We start from the raw sequence: 20,166 nt of genomic DNA, 5'->3' as shown, positions 1-20,166 counted from the left end.
AAACCGAGTCACGGTCAACGTTTTTCAAAACTTTTGTGGGGAATGATCAGGGATAATAATTTAGAAGACAATTTCGAAGAAATGGACTGCATAAAACAGTAATAGGGTGATTAAAATCTAACCCTAATCTGGGACGTTTGAAGTACGTGCTAAAAAAACTGAGTCATGGTCGTAGTTTTTTTAAACTTTCGTTGCGAAAGATTAGGCTTGATGATTTAGAATAGAATGTCGAAGAAACGGAGCGTAAAAAACAGTAAAAGAGTGCTTAAAATCGAAACCCTTATTCGAAAACACTAATCTGTGACGTTTGAAGTACATGCTAAAAAAACCGAGTCACGGTCAACGTTTTTCAAAACTTTTGTGGGGAATGATCAGGGATAATAATTTAGAAGACAATTTCGAAGAAATGGACTGCATAAAACAGTAATAGGGTGATTAAAATCTAACCCTAATCTGGGACGTTTGAAGTACGTGCTAAAAAAACTGAGTCACGGTCGTAGTTTTTTTAAACTTTCGTTGCGAATGATTAGGCTTGCTGATTTAGAATAGAATGTCGAAGAAACGGAGCGTAAAAAACAGTAAAAGAGTGCTTAAAATCGAAACCCTTATTCGAAAACACTAATCTGTGACGTTTGAAGTACATGCTAAAAAAACCGAGTCACGGTCAACGTTTTCAAAACTTTTGTGGGGAATGATAAGGGATAATAATTTAGAAGACAATTTCGAAGAAATGGACTGCATAAAACAGTAATAGGGTGATTAAAATCTAACCCTAATCTGGGACGTTTGAAGTACGTGCTAAAAAAACTGAGTCATGGTCGTAGTTTTTTTAAACTTTCGTTGCGAAAGATTAGGCTTGATGATTTAGAATAGAATGTCGAAGAAACGGAGCGTAAAAAACAGTAAAAGAGTGCTTAAAATCGAAACACTTATTCGAAAACACTAATCTGTGACGTTTGAAGTACATGCTAAAAAAACCGAGTCACGGTCAACTTTTTTCAAAACTTTTGTGGGGAATGATCAGGGATAATAATTTAGAAGACAATTTCGAAGAAATGGACTGCATAAAACAGTAATAGGGTGATTAAAATCTAACCCTAATCTGGGACGTTTGAAGTACGTGCTAAAAAAACTGAGTCACGGTCGAGGTTTTTTGAAACTTTCGTTGCGAAAGATTAGGCTTGATGATTTAGAATAGAATGTCGAAGAAACGGAGCGTAAAAAACAGTAAAAGAGTGCTTAAAATCGAAACCCTTATTCGAAAACACTAATCTGTGACGTTTGAAGTACATGCTAAAAAAACCGAGTCACAGTCAACTTTTTTCAAAACTTTTGTGGGGAATGATCAGGGATAATAATTTAGAAGACAATTTCGAAGAAATGGACTGCATAAAACAGTAATAGGGTGATTAAAATCTAACCCTAATCTGGGACGTTTGAAGTACGTGCTAAAAAAACTGAGTCACGGTCGTAGTTTTTTTAAACTTTCGTTGCGAATGATTAGGCTTGCTGATTTAGAATAGAATGTCGAAGAAACGGAGCGTAAAAAACAGTAAAAGAGTGCTTAAAATCGAAACCCTTATTCGAAAACACTAATCTGTGACGTTTGAAGTACATGCTAAAAAAACCGAGTCACGGTCAACTTTTTTCAAAACTTTTGTGGGGAATGATCAGGGATAATAATTTAGAAGACAATTTCGAAGAAATGGACTGCATAAAACAGTAATAGGGTGATTAAAATCTAACCCTAATCTGGGACGTTTGAAGTACGTGCTAAAAAAACTGAGTCACGGTCGTAGTTTTTTTAAACTTTCGTTGCGAATGATTAGGCTTGCTGATTTAGAATAGAATGTCGAAGAAACGGAGCGTAAAAAACAGTAAAAGAGTGCTTAAAATCGAAACCCTTATTCGAAAACACTAATCTGTGACGTTTGAAGTACATGCTAAAAAAACCGAGTCACGGTCAACTTTTTTCAAAACTTTTGTGGGGAATGATCAGGGATAATAATTTAGAAGACAATTTCGAAGAAATGGACTGCATAAAACAGTAATAGGGTGATTAAAATCTAACCCTAATCTGGGACGTTTGAAGTACGTGCTAAAAAAACTGAGTCACGGTCGAGGTGTTTTGAAACTTTCGTTGCGAATGATTAGGCTTGATGATTTAGAATAGAAGGTCGAAGAAACGGAGCGTAAAAAACAGTAAAAGAGTGCTTAAAATCGAAACCCTTATGAGAAAACACTAATCTGTGACGTTTGAAGTACATGCTAAAAAAACCGAGTCACGGTCAACGTTTTTCACAACTTTTGTGGGGAATGATCAAGGATAATAATTTGGAAGACAATTTCGAAGAAATGGACTGCATAAAACAGTAATAGGGTGATTAAAATCTAACCCTAATCTTGGACGTTTGAAGTACGTGCTAAAAAAACTGAGTCACGGTCGAGGTTTTTTGAAACTTTCGTTGCGAATGATTAGGCTTGCTGATTTAGAATAGAAGGTCGAAGAAACGGAGCGTAAAAAACAGTAAAAGAGTGCTTAAAATCGAAACCCTTATTCGAAAACACTAATCTGTGACGTTTGAAGTACATGCTAAAAAAACCGAGTCACGGTCAACGTTTTTCAAAACTTTTGTGGGGAATGATCAGGGATAATAATTTAGAAGACAATTTCGAAGAAATGGACTGCATAAAACAGTAATAGGGTGATTAAAATCTAACCCTAATCTGGGACGTTTGAAGTACGTGCTAAAAAAACTGAGTCACGGTCGTAGTTTTTTTAAACTTTCGTTGCGAATGATTAGGCTTGCTGATTTAGAATAGAATGTCGAAGAAACGGAGCGTAAAAAACAGTAAAAGAGTGCTTAAAATCGAAACCCTTATTCGAAAACACTAATCTGTGACGTTTGAAGTACATGCTAAAAAAACCGAGTCACGGTCAACTTTTTTCAAAACTTTTGTGGGGAATGATCAGGGATAATAATTTAGAAGACAATTTCGAAGAAATGGACTGCATAAAACAGTAATAGGGTGATTAAAATCTAACCCTAATCTGGGACGTTTGAAGTACGTGCTAAAAAAACTGAGTCACGGTCGTAGTTTTTTTAAACTTTCGTTGCGAATGATTAGGCTTGCTGATTTAGAATAGAATGTCGAAGAAACGGAGCGTAAAAAACAGTAAAAGAGTGCTTAAAATCGAAACCCTTATTCGAAAACACTAATCTGTGACGTTTGAAGTACATGCTAAAAAAACCGAGTCACGGTCAACTTTTTTCAAAACTTTTGTGGGGAATGATCAGGGATAATAATTTAGAAGACAATTTCGAAGAAATGGACTGCATAAAACAGTAATAGGGTGATTAAAATCTAACCCTAATCTGGGACGTTTGAAGTACGTGCTAAAAAAACTGAGTCACGGTCGAGGTGTTTTGAAACTTTCGTTGCGAATGATTAGGCTTGATGATTTAGAATAGAAGGTCGAAGAAACGGAGCGTAAAAAACAGTAAAAGAGTGCTTAAAATCGAAACCCTTATGAGAAAACACTAATCTGTGACGTTTGAAGTACATGCTAAAAAAACCGAGTCACGGTCAACGTTTTTCACAACTTTTGTGGGGAATGATCAAGGATAATAATTTGGAAGACAATTTCGAAGAAATGGACTGCATAAAACAGTAATAGGGTGATTAAAATCTAACCCTAATCTTGGACGTTTGAAGTACGTGCTAAAAAAACTGAGTCACGGTCGAGGTTTTTTGAAACTTTCGTTGCGAATGATTAGGCTTGCTGATTTAGAATAGAAGGTCGAAGAAACGGAGCGTAAAAAACAGTAAAAGAGTGCTTAAAATCGAAACCCTTATTCGAAAACACTAATCTGTGACGTTTGAAGTACATGCTAAAAAAACCGAGTCACGGTCAACGTTTTTCAAAACTTTTGTGGGGAATGATCAGGGATAATAATTTAGAAGACAATTTCGAAGAAATGGACTGCATAAAACAGTAATAGGGTGATTAAAATCTAACCCTAATCTGGGACGTTTGAAGTACGTGCTAAAAAAACTGAGTCATGGTCGTAGTTTTTTTAAACTTTCGTTGCGAAAGATTAGGCTTGATGATTTAGAATAGAATGTCGAAGAAACGGAGCGTAAAAAACAGTAAAAGAGTGCTTAAAATCGAAACACTTATTCGAAAACCCTAATCTGTGACGTTTGAAGTACATGCTAAAAAAACCGAGCACGGTCAACTTTTTTCAGAACTTTTGTGGGGAATGATCAGGGATAATAATTTAGAAGACAATTTCGAAGAAATGGACTGCATAAAACAGTAATAGGGTGATTAAAATCTAACCCTAATCTGGGACGTTCGAAGTACGTGCTAAAAAAACTGAGTCATGGTCGTAGTTTTTTTAAACTTTCGTTGCGAAAGATTAGGCTTGATGATTTAGAATAGAATGTCGAAGAAACGGAGCGTAAAAAACAGTAAAAGAGTGCTTAAAATCGAAACACTTATTCGAAAACACTAATCTGTGACGTTTGAAGTACATGCTAAAAAAACCGAGTCACGGTCAACTTTTTTCAAAACTTTTGTGGGGAATGATCAGGGATAATAATTTAGAAGACAATTTCGAAGAAATGGACTGCATAAAACAGTAATAGGGTGATTAAAATCTAACCCTAATCTGGGACGTTTGAAGTACGTGCTAAAAAAACTGAGTCACGGTCGTAGTTTTTTTAAACTTTCGTTGCGAATGATTAGGCTTGCTGATTTAGAATAGAATGTCGAAGAAACGGAGCGTAAAAAACAGTAAAAGAGTGCTTAAAATCGAAACCCTTATTCGAAAACACTAATCTGTGACGTTTGAAGTACATGCTAAAAAAACCGAGTCACGGTCAACTTTTTTCAAAACTTTTGTGGGGAATGATCAGGGATAATAATTTAGAAGACAATTTCGAAGAAATGGACTGCATAAAACAGTAATAGGGTGATTAAAATCTAACCCTAATCTGGGACGTTTGAAGTACGTGCTAAAAAAACTGAGTCACGGTCGTAGTTTTTTTAAACTTTCGTTGCGAATGATTAGGCTTGCTGATTTAGAATAGAATGTCGAAGAAACGGAGCGTAAAAAACAGTAAAAGAGTGCTTAAAATCGAAACCCTTATTCGAAAACACTAATCTGTGACGTTTGAAGTACATGCTAAAAAAACCGAGTCACGGTCAACGTTTTTCAAAACTTTTGTGGGGAATGATCAGGGATAATAATTTAGAAGACAATTTCGAAGAAATGGACTGCATAAAACAGTAATAGGGTGATTAAAATCTAACCCTAATCTGGGACGTTTGAAGTACGTGCTAAAAAAACTGAGTCACGGTCGAGGTGTTTTGAAACTTTCGTTGCGAATGATTAGGCTTGATGATTTAGAATAGAAGGTCGAAGAAACGGAGCGTAAAAAACAGTAAAAGAGTGCTTAAAATCGAAACCCTTATGAGAAAACACTAATCTGTGACGTTTGAAGTACATGCTAAAAAAACCGAGTCACGGTCAACGTTTTTCACAACTTTTGTGGGGAATGATCAAGGATAATAATTTGGAAGACAATTTCGAAGAAATGGACTGCATAAAACAGTAATAGGGTGATTAAAATCTAACCCTAATCTTGGACGTTTGAAGTACGTGCTAAAAAAACTGAGTCACGGTCGAGGTTTTTTGAAACTTTCGTTGCGAATGATTAGGCTTGCTGATTTAGAATAGAAGGTCGAAGAAACGGAGCGTAAAAAACAGTAAAAGAGTGCTTAAAATCGAAACCCTTATTCGAAAACACTAATCTGTGACGTTTGAAGTACATGCTAAAAAAACCGAGTCACGGTCAACGTTTTTCAAAACTTTTGTGGGGAATGATCAGGGATAATAATTTAGAAGACAATTTCGAAGAAATGGACTGCATAAAACAGTAATAGGGTGATTAAAATCTAACCCTAATCTGGGACGTTTGAAGTACGTGCTAAAAAAACTGAGTCATGGTCGTAGTTTTTTTAAACTTTCGTTGCGAAAGATTAGGCTTGATGATTTAGAATAGAATGTCGAAGAAACGGAGCGTAAAAAACAGTAAAAGAGTGCTTAAAATCGAAACACTTATTCGAAAACCCTAATCTGTGACGTTTGAAGTACATGCTAAAAAAACCGAGCACGGTCAACTTTTTTCAGAACTTTTGTGGGGAATGATCAGGGATAATAATTTAGAAGACAATTTCGAAGAAATGGACTGCATAAAACAGTAATAGGGTGATTAAAATCTAACCCTAATCTGGGACGTTCGAAGTACGTGCTAAAAAAACTGAGTCATGGTCGTAGTTTTTTTAAACTTTCGTTGCGAAAGATTAGGCTTGATGATTTAGAATAGAATGTCGAAGAAACGGAGCGTAAAAAACAGTAAAAGAGTGCTTAAAATCGAAACCCTTATTCGAAAACACTAATCTGTGACGTTTGAAGTACATGCTAAAAAAACCGAGTCACGGTCAACGTTTTTCAAAACTTTTGTGGGGAATGATCAGGGATAATAATTTAGAAGACAATTTCGAAGAAATGGACTGCATAAAACAGTAATAGGGTGATTAAAATCTAACCCTAATCTGGGACGTTCGAAGTACGTGCTAAAAAAACTGAGTCATGGTCGTAGTTTTTTTAAACTTTCGTTGCGAAAGATTAGGCTTGATGATTTAGAATAGAATGTCGAAGAAACGGAGCGTAAAAAACAGTAAAAGAGTGCTTAAAATCGAAACACTTATTCGAAAACACTAATCTGTGACGTTTGAAGTACATGCTAAAAAAACCGAGCACGGTCAACTTTTTTCAGAACTTTTGTGGGGAATGATCAGGGATAATAATTTAGAAGACAATTTCGAAGAAATGGACTGCATAAAACAGTAATAGGGTGATTAAAATCTAACCCTAATCTGGGACGTTCGAAGTACGTGCTAAAAAAACTGAGTCATGGTCGTAGTTTTTTTAAACTTTCGTTGCGAAAGATTAGGCTTGATGATTTAGAATAGAATGTCGAAGAAACGGAGCGTAAAAAACAGTAAAAGAGTGCTTAAAATCGAAACACTTATTCGAAAACCCTAATCTGTGACGTTTGAAGTACATGCTAAAAAAACCGAGCACGGTCAACTTTTTTCAGAACTTTTGTGGGGAATGATCAGGGATAATAATTTAGAAGACAATTTCGAAGAAATGGACTGCATAAAACAGTAATAGGGTGATTAAAATCTAACCCTAATCTGGGACGTTCGAAGTACGTGCTAAAAAAACTGAGTCATGGTCGTAGTTTTTTTAAACTTTCGTTGCGAAAGATTAGGCTTGATGATTTAGAATAGAATGTCGAAGAAACGGAGCGTAAAAAACAGTAAAAGAGTGCTTAAAATCGAAACACTTATTCGAAAACACTAATCTGTGACGTTTGAAGTACATGCTAAAAAAACCGAGTCACGGTCAACTTTTTTCAAAACTTTTGTGGGGAATGATCAGGGATAATAATTTAGAAGACAATTTCGAAGAAATGGACTGCATAAAACAGTAATAGGGTGATTAAAATCTAACCCTAATCTGGGACGTTTGAAGTACGTGCTAAAAAAACTGAGTCACGGTCGTAGTTTTTTTAAACTTTCGTTGCGAATGATTAGGCTTGCTGATTTAGAATAGAATGTCGAAGAAACGGAGCGTAAAAAACAGTAAAAGAGTGCTTAAAATCGAAACCCTTATTCGAAAACACTAATCTGTGACGTTTGAAGTACATGCTAAAAAAACCGAGTCACGGTCAACTTTTTTCAAAACTTTTGTGGGGAATGATCAGGGATAATAATTTAGAAGACAATTTCGAAGAAATGGACTGCATAAAACAGTAATAGGGTGATTAAAATCTAACCCTAATCTGGGACGTTTGAAGTACGTGCTAAAAAAACTGAGTCACGGTCGTAGTTTTTTTAAACTTTCGTTGCGAATGATTAGGCTTGCTGATTTAGAATAGAATGTCGAAGAAACGGAGCGTAAAAAACAGTAAAAGAGTGCTTAAAATCGAAACCCTTATTCGAAAACACTAATCTGTGACGTTTGAAGTACATGCTAAAAAAACCGAGTCACGGTCAACGTTTTTCAAAACTTTTGTGGGGAATGATCAGGGATAATAATTTAGAAGACAATTTCGAAGAAATGGACTGCATAAAACAGTAATAGGGTGATTAAAATCTAACCCTAATCTGGGACGTTTGAAGTACGTGCTAAAAAAACTGAGTCACGGTCGAGGTGTTTTGAAACTTTCGTTGCGAATGATTAGGCTTGATGATTTAGAATAGAAGGTCGAAGAAACGGAGCGTAAAAAACAGTAAAAGAGTGCTTAAAATCGAAACCCTTATGAGAAAACACTAATCTGTGACGTTTGAAGTACATGCTAAAAAAACCGAGTCACGGTCAACGTTTTTCACAACTTTTGTGGGGAATGATCAAGGATAATAATTTGGAAGACAATTTCGAAGAAATGGACTGCATAAAACAGTAATAGGGTGATTAAAATCTAACCCTAATCTTGGACGTTTGAAGTACGTGCTAAAAAAACTGAGTCACGGTCGAGGTTTTTTGAAACTTTCGTTGCGAATGATTAGGCTTGCTGATTTAGAATAGAAGGTCGAAGAAACGGAGCGTAAAAAACAGTAAAAGAGTGCTTAAAATCGAAACCCTTATTCGAAAACACTAATCTGTGACGTTTGAAGTACATGCTAAAAAAACCGAGTCACGGTCAACGTTTTTCAAAACTTTTGTGGGGAATGATCAGGGATAATAATTTAGAAGACAATTTCGAAGAAATGGACTGCATAAAACAGTAATAGGGTGATTAAAATCTAACCCTAATCTGGGACGTTTGAAGTACGTGCTAAAAAAACTGAGTCATGGTCGTAGTTTTTTTAAACTTTCGTTGCGAAAGATTAGGCTTGATGATTTAGAATAGAATGTCGAAGAAACGGAGCGTAAAAAACAGTAAAAGAGTGCTTAAAATCGAAACACTTATTCGAAAACCCTAATCTGTGACGTTTGAAGTACATGCTAAAAAAACCGAGCACGGTCAACTTTTTTCAGAACTTTTGTGGGGAATGATCAGGGATAATAATTTAGAAGACAATTTCGAAGAAATGGACTGCATAAAACAGTAATAGGGTGATTAAAATCTAACCCTAATCTGGGACGTTCGAAGTACGTGCTAAAAAAACTGAGTCATGGTCGTAGTTTTTTTAAACTTTCGTTGCGAAAGATTAGGCTTGATGATTTAGAATAGAATGTCGAAGAAACGGAGCGTAAAAAACAGTAAAAGAGTGCTTAAAATCGAAACCCTTATTCGAAAACACTAATCTGTGACGTTTGAAGTACATGCTAAAAAAACCGAGTCACGGTCAACGTTTTTCAAAACTTTTGTGGGGAATGATCAGGGATAATAATTTAGAAGACAATTTCGAAGAAATGGACTGCATAAAACAGTAATAGGGTGATTAAAATCTAACCCTAATCTGGGACGTTTGAAGTACGTGCTAAAAAAACTGAGTCACGGTCGTAGTTTTTTTAAACTTTCGTTGCGAATGATTAGGCTTGCTGATTTAGAATAGAATGTCGAAGAAACGGAGCGTAAAAAACAGTAAAAGAGTGCTTAAAATCGAAACCCTTATTCGAAAACACTAATCTGTGACGTTTGAAGTACATGCTAAAAAAACCGAGTCACGGTCAACTTTTTTCAAAACTTTTGTGGGGAATGATCAGGGATAATAATTTAGAAGACAATTTCGAAGAAATGGACTGCATAAAACAGTAATAGGGTGATTAAAATCTAACCCTAATCTGGGACGTTTGAAGTACGTGCTAAAAAAACTGAGTCACGGTCGTAGTTTTTTTAAACTTTCGTTGCGAATGATTAGGCTTGCTGATTTAGAATAGAATGTCGAAGAAACGGAGCGTAAAAAACAGTAAAAGAGTGCTTAAAATCGAAACCCTTATTCGAAAACACTAATCTGTGACGTTTGAAGTACATGCTAAAAAAACCGAGTCACGGTCAACTTTTTTCAAAACTTTTGTGGGGAATGATCAGGGATAATAATTTAGAAGACAATTTCGAAGAAATGGACTGCATAAAACAGTAATAGGGTGATTAAAATCTAACCCTAATCTGGGACGTTTGAAGTACGTGCTAAAAAAACTGAGTCACGGTCGAGGTGTTTTGAAACTTTCGTTGCGAATGATTAGGCTTGATGATTTAGAATAGAAGGTCGAAGAAACGGAGCGTAAAAAACAGTAAAAGAGTGCTTAAAATCGAAACCCTTATGAGAAAACACTAATCTGTGACGTTTGAAGTACATGCTAAAAAAACCGAGTCACGGTCAACGTTTTTCACAACTTTTGTGGGGAATGATCAAGGATAATAATTTGGAAGACAATTTCGAAGAAATGGACTGCATAAAACAGTAATAGGGTGATTAAAATCTAACCCTAATCTTGGACGTTTGAAGTACGTGCTAAAAAAACTGAGTCACGGTCGAGGTTTTTTGAAACTTTCGTTGCGAATGATTAGGCTTGCTGATTTAGAATAGAAGGTCGAAGAAACGGAGCGTAAAAAACAGTAAAAGAGTGCTTAAAATCGAAACCCTTATTCGAAAACACTAATCTGTGACGTTTGAAGTACATGCTAAAAAAACCGAGTCACGGTCAACGTTTTTCAAAACTTTTGTGGGGAATGATCAGGGATAATAATTTAGAAGACAATTTCGAAGAAATGGACTGCATAAAACAGTAATAGGGTGATTAAAATCTAACCCTAATCTGGGACGTTTGAAGTACGTGCTAAAAAAACTGAGTCATGGTCGTAGTTTTTTTAAACTTTCGTTGCGAAAGATTAGGCTTGATGATTTAGAATAGAATGTCGAAGAAACGGAGCGTAAAAAACAGTAAAAGAGTGCTTAAAATCGAAACACTTATTCGAAAACCCTAATCTGTGACGTTTGAAGTACATGCTAAAAAAACCGAGCACGGTCAACTTTTTTCAAAACTTTTGTGGGGAATGATCAGGGATAATAATTTAGAAGACAATTTCGAAGAAATGGACTGCATAAAACAGTAATAGGGTGATTAAAATCTAACCCTAATCTGGGACGTTCGAAGTACGTGCTAAAAAAACTGAGTCATGGTCGTAGTTTTTTTAAACTTTCGTTGCGAAAGATTAGGCTTGATGATTTAGAATAGAATGTCGAAGAAACGGAGCGTAAAAAACAGTAAAAGAGTGCTTAAAATCGAAACACTTATTCGAAAACACTAATCTGTGACGTTTGAAGTACATGCTAAAAAAACCGAGTCACGGTCAACGTTTTTCAAAACTTTTGTGGGGAATGATCAGGGATAATAATTTAGAAGACAATTTCGAAGAAATGGACTGCATAAAACAGTAATAGGGTGATTAAAATCTAACCCTAATCTGGGACGTTTGAAGTACGTGCTAAAAAAACTGAGTCACGGTCGTAGTTTTTTTAAACTTTCGTTGCGAATGATTAGGCTTGCTGATTTAGAATAGAATGTCGAAGAAACGGAGCGTAAAAAACAGTAAAAGAGTGCTTAAAATCGAAACCCTTATTCGAAAACACTAATCTGTGACGTTTGAAGTACATGCTAAAAAAACCGAGTCACGGTCAACGTTTTTCAAAACTTTTGTGGGGAATGATCAGGGATAATAATTTAGAAGACAATTTCGAAGAAATGGACTGCATAAAACAGTAATAGGGTGATTAAAATCTAACCCTAATCTGGGACGTTTGAAGTACGTGCTAAAAAAACTGAGTCACGGTCGAGGTTTTTTGAAACTTTCGTTGCGAATGATTAGGCTTGATGATTTAGAATAGAAGGTCGAAGAAACGAAGCGTAAAAAACAGTAAAAGAGTGCTTAAAATCGAAACCCTTATGAGAAAACACTAATCTGTGACGTTTGAAGTACATGCTAAAAAAACCGAGTCACGGTCAACGTTTTTCACAACTTTTGTGGGGAATGATCAAGGATAATAATTTGGAAGACAATTTCGAAGAAATGGACTGCATAAAACAGTAATAGGGTGATTAAAATCTAACCCTAATCTTGGACGTTTGAAGTACGTGCTAAAAAAACTGAGTCACGGTCGAGGTTTTTTGAAACTTTCGTTGCGAATGATTAGGCTTGCTGATTTAGAATAGAAGGTCGAAGAAACGGAGCGTAAAAAACAGTAAAAGAGTGCTTAAAATCGAAACCCTTATTCGAAAACACTAATCTGTGACGTTTGAAGTACATGCTAAAAAAACCGAGTCACGGTCAACGTTTTTCAAAACTTTTGTGGGGAATGATCAGGGATAATAATTTGGAAGACAATTTCGAAGAAATGGACTGCATAAAACAGTAATAGGGTGATTAAAATCTAACCCTAATCTTGGACGTTTGAAGTACGTGCTAAAAAAACTGAGTCACGGTCGAGGTTTTTTGAAACTTTCGTTGCGAATGATTAGGCTTGCTGATTTAGAATAGAAGGTCGAAGAAACGGAGCGTAAAAAACAGTAAAAGAGTGCTTAAAATCGAAACCCTTATTCGAAAACACTAATCTGTGACGTTTGAAGTACATGCTAAAAAAACCGAGTCACGGTCAACGTTTTTCAAAACTTTTGTGGGGAATGATCAGGGATAATAATTTAGAAGACAATTTCGAAGAAATGGACTGCATAAAACAGTAATAGGGTGATTAAAATCTAACCCTAATCTGGGACGTTTGAAGTACGTGCTAAAAAAACTGAGTCACGGTCGTAGTTTTTTTAAACTTTCGTTGCGAATGATTAGGCTTGCTGATTTAGAATAGAATGTCGAAGAAACGGAGCGTAAAAAACAGTAAAAGAGTGCTTAAAATCGAAACCCTTATTCGAAAACACTAATCTGTGACGTTTGAAGTACATGCTAAAAAAACCGAGTCACGGTCAACTTTTTTCAAAACTTTTGTGGGGAATGATCAGGGATAATAATTTAGAAGACAATTTCGAAGAAATGGACTGCATAAAACAGTAATAGGGTGATTAAAATCTAACCCTAATCTGGGACGTTTGAAGTACGTGCTAAAAAAACTGAGTCACGGTCGTAGTTTTTTTAAACTTTCGTTGCGAATGATTAGGCTTGCTGATTTAGAATAGAATGTCGAAGAAACGGAGCGTAAAAAACAGTAAAAGAGTGCTTAAAATCGAAACCCTTATGAGAAAACACTAATATGTGACGTTTGAAGTACATGCTAAAAAAACCGAGTCACGGTCAACGTTTTTCACAACTTTTGTGGGGAATGATCAAGGATAATAATTTGGAAGACAATTTCGAAGAAATGGACTGCATAAAACAGTAATAGGGTGATTAAAATCTAACCCTAATCTTGGACGTTTGAAGTACGTGCTAAAAAAACTGAGTCACGGTCGAGGTTTTTTGAAACTTTCGTTGCGAATGATTAGGCTTGCTGATTTAGAATAGAAGGTCGAAGAAACGGAGCGTAAAAAACAGTAAAAGAGTGCTTAAAATCGAAACCCTTATTCGAAAACACTAATCTGTGACGTTTGAAGTACATGCTAAAAAAACCGAGTCACGGTCAACGTTTTTCAAAACTTTTGTGGGGAATGATCAGGGATAATAATTTAGAAGACAATTTCGAAGAAATGGACTGCATAAAACAGTAATAGGGTGATTAAAATCTAACCCTAATCTGGGACGTTTGAAGTACGTGCTAAAAAAACTGAGTCATGGTCGTAGTTTTTTTAAACTTTCGTTGCGAAAGATTAGGCTTGATGATTTAGAATAGAATGTCGAAGAAACGGAGGGTAAAAAACAGTAAAAGAGTGCTTAAAATCGAAACCCTTATTCGAAAACACTAATCTGTGACGTTTGAAGTACATGCTAAAAAAACCGAGTCACGGTCAACTTTTTTCAAAACTTTTGTGGGGAATGATCAGGGATAATAATTTAGAAGACAATTTCGAAGAAATGGACTGCATAAAACAGTAATAGGGTGATTAAAATCTAACCCTAATCTGGGACGTTTGAAGTACGTGCTAAAAAAACTGAGTCACGGTCGTAGTTTTTTTAAACTTTCGTTGCGAATGATTAGGCTTGCTGATTTAGAATAGAATGTCGAAGAAACGGAGCGTAAAAAACAGTAAAAGAGTGCTTAAAATCGAAACCCTTATTCGAAAACACTAATCTGTGACGTTTGAAGTACATGCTAAAAAAACCGAGTCACGGTCAACTTTTTTCAAAACTTTTGTGGGGAATGATCAGGGATAATAATTTAGAAGACAATTTCGAAGAAATGGACTGCATAAAACAGTAATAGGGTGATTAAAATCTAACCCTAATCTGGGACGTTTGAAGTACGTGCTAAAAAAACTGAGTCACGGTCGTAGTTTTTTTAAACTTTCGTTGCGAATGATTAGGCTTGCTGATTTAGAATAGAATGTCGAAGAAACGGAGCGTAAAAAACAGTAAAAGAGTGCTTAAAATCGAAACCCTTATTCGAAAACACTAATCTGTGACGTTTGAAGTACATGCTAAAAAAACCGAGTCACGGTCAACTTTTTTCAAAACTTTTGTGGGGAATGATCAGGGATAATAATTTAGAAGACAATTTCGAAGAAATGGACTGCATAAAACAGTAATAGGGTGATTAAAATCTAACCCTAATCTGGGACGTTTGAAGTACGTGCTAAAAAAACTGAGTCACGGTCGTAGTTTTTTTAAACTTTCGTTGCGAATGATTAGGCTTGCTGATTTAGAATAGAATGTCGAAGAAACGGAGCGTAAAAAACAGTAAAAGAGTGCTTAAAATCGAAACCCTTATTCGAAAACACTAATCTGTGACGTTTGAAGTACATGCTAAAAAAACCGAGTCACGGTCAACTTTTTTCAAAACTTTTGTGGGGAATGATCAGGGATAATAATTTAGAAGACAATTTCGAAGAAATGGACTGCATAAAACAGTAATAGGGTGATTAAAATCTAACCCTAATCTGGGACGTTTGAAGTACGTGCTAAAAAAACTGAGTCACGGTCGTAGTTTTTTTAAACTTTCGTTGCGAATGATTAGGCTTGCTGATTTAGAATAGAATGTCGAAGAAACGGAGCGTAAAAAACAGTAAAAGAGTGCTTAAAATCGAAACCCTTATTCGAAAACACTAATCTGTGACGTTTGAAGTACATGCTAAAAAAACCGAGTCACGGTCAACTTTTTTCAAAACTTTTGTGGGGAATGATCAGGGATAATAATTTAGAAGACAATTTCGAAGAAATGGACTGCATAAAACAGTAATAGGGTGATTAAAATCTAACCCTAATCTGGGACGTTTGAAGTACGTGCTAAAAAAACTGAGTCACGGTCGTAGTTTTTTTAAACTTTCGTTGCGAATGATTAGGCTTGCTGATTTAGAATAGAATGTCGAAGAAACGGAGCGTAAAAAACAGTAAAAGAGTGCTTAAAATCGAAACCCTTATTCGAAAACACTAATCTGTGACGTTTGAAGTACATGCTAAAAAAACCGAGTCACGGTCAACGTTTTTCAAAACTTTTGTGGGGAATGATCAGGGATAATAATTTAGAAGACAATTTCGAAGAAATGGACTGCATAAAACAGTAATAGGGTGATTAAAATCTAACCCTAATCTGGGACGTTTGAAGTACGTGCTAAAAAAACTGAGTCACGGTCGAGGTTTTTTGAAACTTTCGTTGCGAATGATTAGGCTTGATGATTTAGAATAGAATGTCGAAGAAACGGAGCGTAAAAAACAGTAAAAGAGTGCTTAAAATCGAAACCCTTATGAGAAAACACTAATATGTGACGTTTGAAGTACATGCTAAAAAAACCGAGTCACGGTCAACGTTTTTCACAACTTTTGTGGGGAATGATCAAGGATAATAATTTGGAAGACAATTTCGAAGAAATGGACTGCATAAAACAGTAATAGGGTGATTAAAATCTAACCCTAATCTTGGACGTTTGAAGTACGTGCTAAAAAAACTGAGTCACGGTCGAGGTTTTTTGAAACTTTCGTTGCGAATGATTAGGCTTGCTGATTTAGAATAGAAGGTCGAAGAAACGGAGCGTAAAAAACAGTAAAAGAGTGCTTAAAATCGAAACCCTTATTCGAAAACACTAATCTGTGACGTTTGAAGTACATGCTAAAAAAACCGAGTCACGGTCAACGTTTTTCAAAACTTTTGTGGGGAATGATCAGGGATAATAATTTAGAAGACAATTTCGAAGAAATGGACTGCATAAAACAGTAATAGGGTGATTAAAATCTAACCCTAATCTGGGACGTTTGAAGTACGTGCTAAAAAAACTGAGTCATGGTCGTAGTTTTTTTAAACTTTCGTTGCGAAAGATTAGGCTTGATGATTTAGAATAGAATGTCGAAGAAACGGAGCGTAAAAAACAGTAAAAGAGTGCTTAAAATCGAAACCCTTATTCGAAAACACTAATCTGTGACGTTTGAAGTACATGCTAAAAAAACCGAGTCACGGTCAACTTTTTTCAAAACTTTTGTGGGGAATGATCAGGGATAATAATTTAGAAGACAATTTCGAAGAAATGGACTGCATAAAACAGTAATAGGGTGATTAAAATCTAACCCTAATCTGGGACGTTTGAAGTACGTGCTAAAAAAACTGAGTCACGGTCGTAGTTTTTTTAAACTTTCGTTGCGAATGATTAGGCTTGCTGATTTAGAATAGAATGTCGAAGAAACGGAGCGTAAAAAACAGTAAAAGAGTGCTTAAAATCGAAACCCTTATTCGAAAACACTAATCTGTGACGTTTGAAGTACATGCTAAAAAAACCGAGTCACGGTCAACGTTTTTCAAAACTTTTGTGGGGAATGATCAGGGATAATAATTTAGAAGACAATTTCGAAGAAATGGACTGCATAAAACAGTAATAGGGTGACTAAAATCTAACCCTAATCTGGGACGTTTGAAGTACGTGCTAAAAAAACTGAGTCACGGTCGAGGTTTTTTTAAACTTTCGTTGCGAATGATTAGGCTTGATGATTTAGAATAGAAGGTCGAAGAAACGGAGCGTAAAAAACAGTAAAAGAGTGCTTAAAATCGAAACCCTTATGAGAAAACACTAATCTGTGACGTTTGAAGTACATGCTAAAAAAACCGAGTCACGGTCAACGTTTTTCACAACTTTTGTGGGGAATGATCAAGGATAATAATTTGGAAGACAATTTCGAAGAAATGGACTGCATAAAACAGTAATAGGGTGATTAAAATCTAACCCTAATCTTGGACGTTTGAAGTACGTGCTAAAAAAACTGAGTCACGGTCGAGGTTTTTTGAAACTTTCGTTGCGAATGATTAGGCTTGCTGATTTAGAATAGAAGGTCGAAGAAACGGAGCGTAAAAAACAGTAAAAGAGTGCTTAAAATCGAAACCCTTATTCGAAAACACTAATCTGTGACGTTTGAAGTACATGCTAAAAAAACCGAGTCACGGTCAACGTTTTTCAAAACTTTTGTGGGGAATGATCAGGGATAATAATTTAGAAGACAATTTCGAAGAAATGGACTGCATAAAACAGTAATAGGGTGATTAAAATCTAACCCTAATCTGGGACGTTTGAAGTACGTGCTAAAAAAACTGAGTCACGGTCGTAGTTTTTTTAAACTTTCGTTGCGAAAGATTAGGCTTGATGATTTAGAATAGAATGTCGAAGAAACGGAGCGTAAAAAACAGTAAAAGAGTGCTTAAAATCGAAACACTTATTCGAAAACCCTAATCTGTGACGTTTGAAGTACATGCTAAAAAAACCGAGTCACGGTCAACGTTTTTCAAAACTTTTGTGGGGAATGATCAGGGATAATAATTTAGAAGACAATTTCGAAGAAATGGACTGCATAAAACAGTAATAGGGTGATTAAAATCTAACCCTAATCTGGGACGTTTGAAGTACGTGCTAAAAAAACTGAGTCACGGTCGTAGTTTTTTTAAACTTTCGTTGCGAATGATTAGGCTTGCTGATTTAGAATAGAATGTCGAAGAAACGGAGCGTAAAAAACAGTAAAAGAGTGCTTAAAATCGAAACCCTTATTCGAAAACACTAATCTGTGACGTTTGAAGTACATGCTAAAAAAACCGAGTCACGGTCAACGTTTTTCAAAACTTTTATGGGGAATGATCAGGGATAATAATTTAGAAGACAATTTCGAAGAAATGGACTGCATAAAACAGTAATAGGGTGATTAAAATCTAACCCTAATCTGGGACGTTTGAAGTACGTGCTAAAAAAACTGAGTCACGGTCGAGGTTTTTTTAAACTTTCGTTGCGAATGATTAGGCTTGATGATTTAGAATAGAATGTCGAAGAAACGGAGCGTAAAAAACAGTAAAAGAGTGCTTAAAATCGAAACACTTATTCGAAAACCCTAAACTGTGACGTTTGAAGTACATGCTAAAAAAACCGAGTCACGGTCAACGTTTTTCAAAACTTTTGTGGGGAATGATAAGGGATAATAATTTAGAAGACAATTTCGAAGAAATGGACTGCATAAAACAGTAATAGGGTGATTAAAATCTAACCCTAATCTGGGACGTTTGAAGTACGTGCTAAAAAAACTGAGTCACGGTCGTAGTTTTTTTAAACTTTCGTTGCGAATGATTAGGCTTGCTGATTTAGAATAGAATGTCGAAGAAACGGAGCGTAAAAAACAGTAAAAGAGTGCTTAAAATCGAAACCCTTATTCGAAAACACTAATCTGTGACGTTTGAAGTACATGCTAAAAAAACCGAGTCACGGTCAACGTTTTTCAAAACTTTTGTGGGGAATGATAAGGGATAATAATTTAGAAGACAATTTCGAAGAAATGGACTGCATAAAACAGTAATAGGGTGATTAAAATCTAACCCTAATCTGGGACGTTTGAAGTACGTGCTAAAAAAACTGAGTCAGGGTCGTAGTTTTTTTAAACTTTCGTTGCGAAAGATTAGGCTTGATGATTTAGAATAGAATGTCGAAGAAACGGAGCGTAAAAAACAGTAAAAGAGTGCTTAAAATCGAAACCCTTATTCGAAAACACTAATCTGTGACGTTTGAAGTACATGCTAAAAAAACCGAGTCACGGTCAACGTTTTTCAAAACTTTTGTGGGGAATGATCAGGGATAATAATTTAGAAGACAATTTCGAAGAAATGGACTGCATAAAACAGTAATAGGGTGATTAAAATCTAACCCTAATCTGGGACGTTTGAAGTACGTGCTAAAAAAACTGAGTCACGGTCGTAGTTTTTTTAAACTTTCGTTGCGAATGATTAGGCTTGCTGATTTAGAATAGAATGTCGAAGAAACGGAGCGTAAAAAACAGTAAAAGAGTGCTTAAAATCGAAACCCTTATTCGAAAACACTAATCTGTGACGTTTGAAGTACATGCTAAAAAAACCGAGTCACGGTCAACGTTTTTCAAAACTTTTATGGGGAATGATCAGGGATAATAATTTAGAAGACAATTTCGAAGAAATGGACTGCATAAAACAGTAATAGGGTGATTAAAATCTAACCCTAATCTGGGACGTTTGAAGTACGTGCTAAAAAAACTGAGTCACGGTCGAGGTTTTTTTAAACTTTCGTTGCGAATGATTAGGCTTGATGATTTAGAATAGAATGTCGAAGAAACGGAGCGTAAAAAACAGTAAAAGAGTGCTTAAAATCGAAACACTTATTCGAAAACCCTAAACTGTGACGTTTGAAGTACATGCTAAAAAAACCGAGTCACGGTCAACGTTTTTCAAAACTTTTGTGGGGAATGATAAGGGATAATAATTTAGAAGACAATTTCGAAGAAATGGACTGCATAAAACAGTAATAGGGTGATTAAAATCTAACCCTAATCTGGGACGTTTGAAGTACGTGCTAAAAAAACTGAGTCACGGTCGTAGTTTTTTTAAACTTTCGTTGCGAATGATTAGGCTTGCTGATTTAGAATAGAATGTCGAAGAAACGGAGCGTAAAAAACAGTAAAAGAGTGCTTAAAATCGAAACCCTTATTCGAAAACACTAATCTGTGACGTTTGAAGTACATGCTAAAAAAACCGAGTCACGGTCAACGTTT

Source organism: Cucurbita pepo, chromosome 19 (assembly GCF_057944985.1).
Source record: "Cucurbita pepo subsp. pepo isolate OVF chromosome 19, ASM5794498v1, whole genome shotgun sequence".
Lineage (NCBI taxonomy): Eukaryota > Viridiplantae > Streptophyta > Magnoliopsida > Cucurbitales > Cucurbitaceae > Cucurbita > Cucurbita pepo.
Note: the sequence above shows the minus strand (reverse complement) of the source record.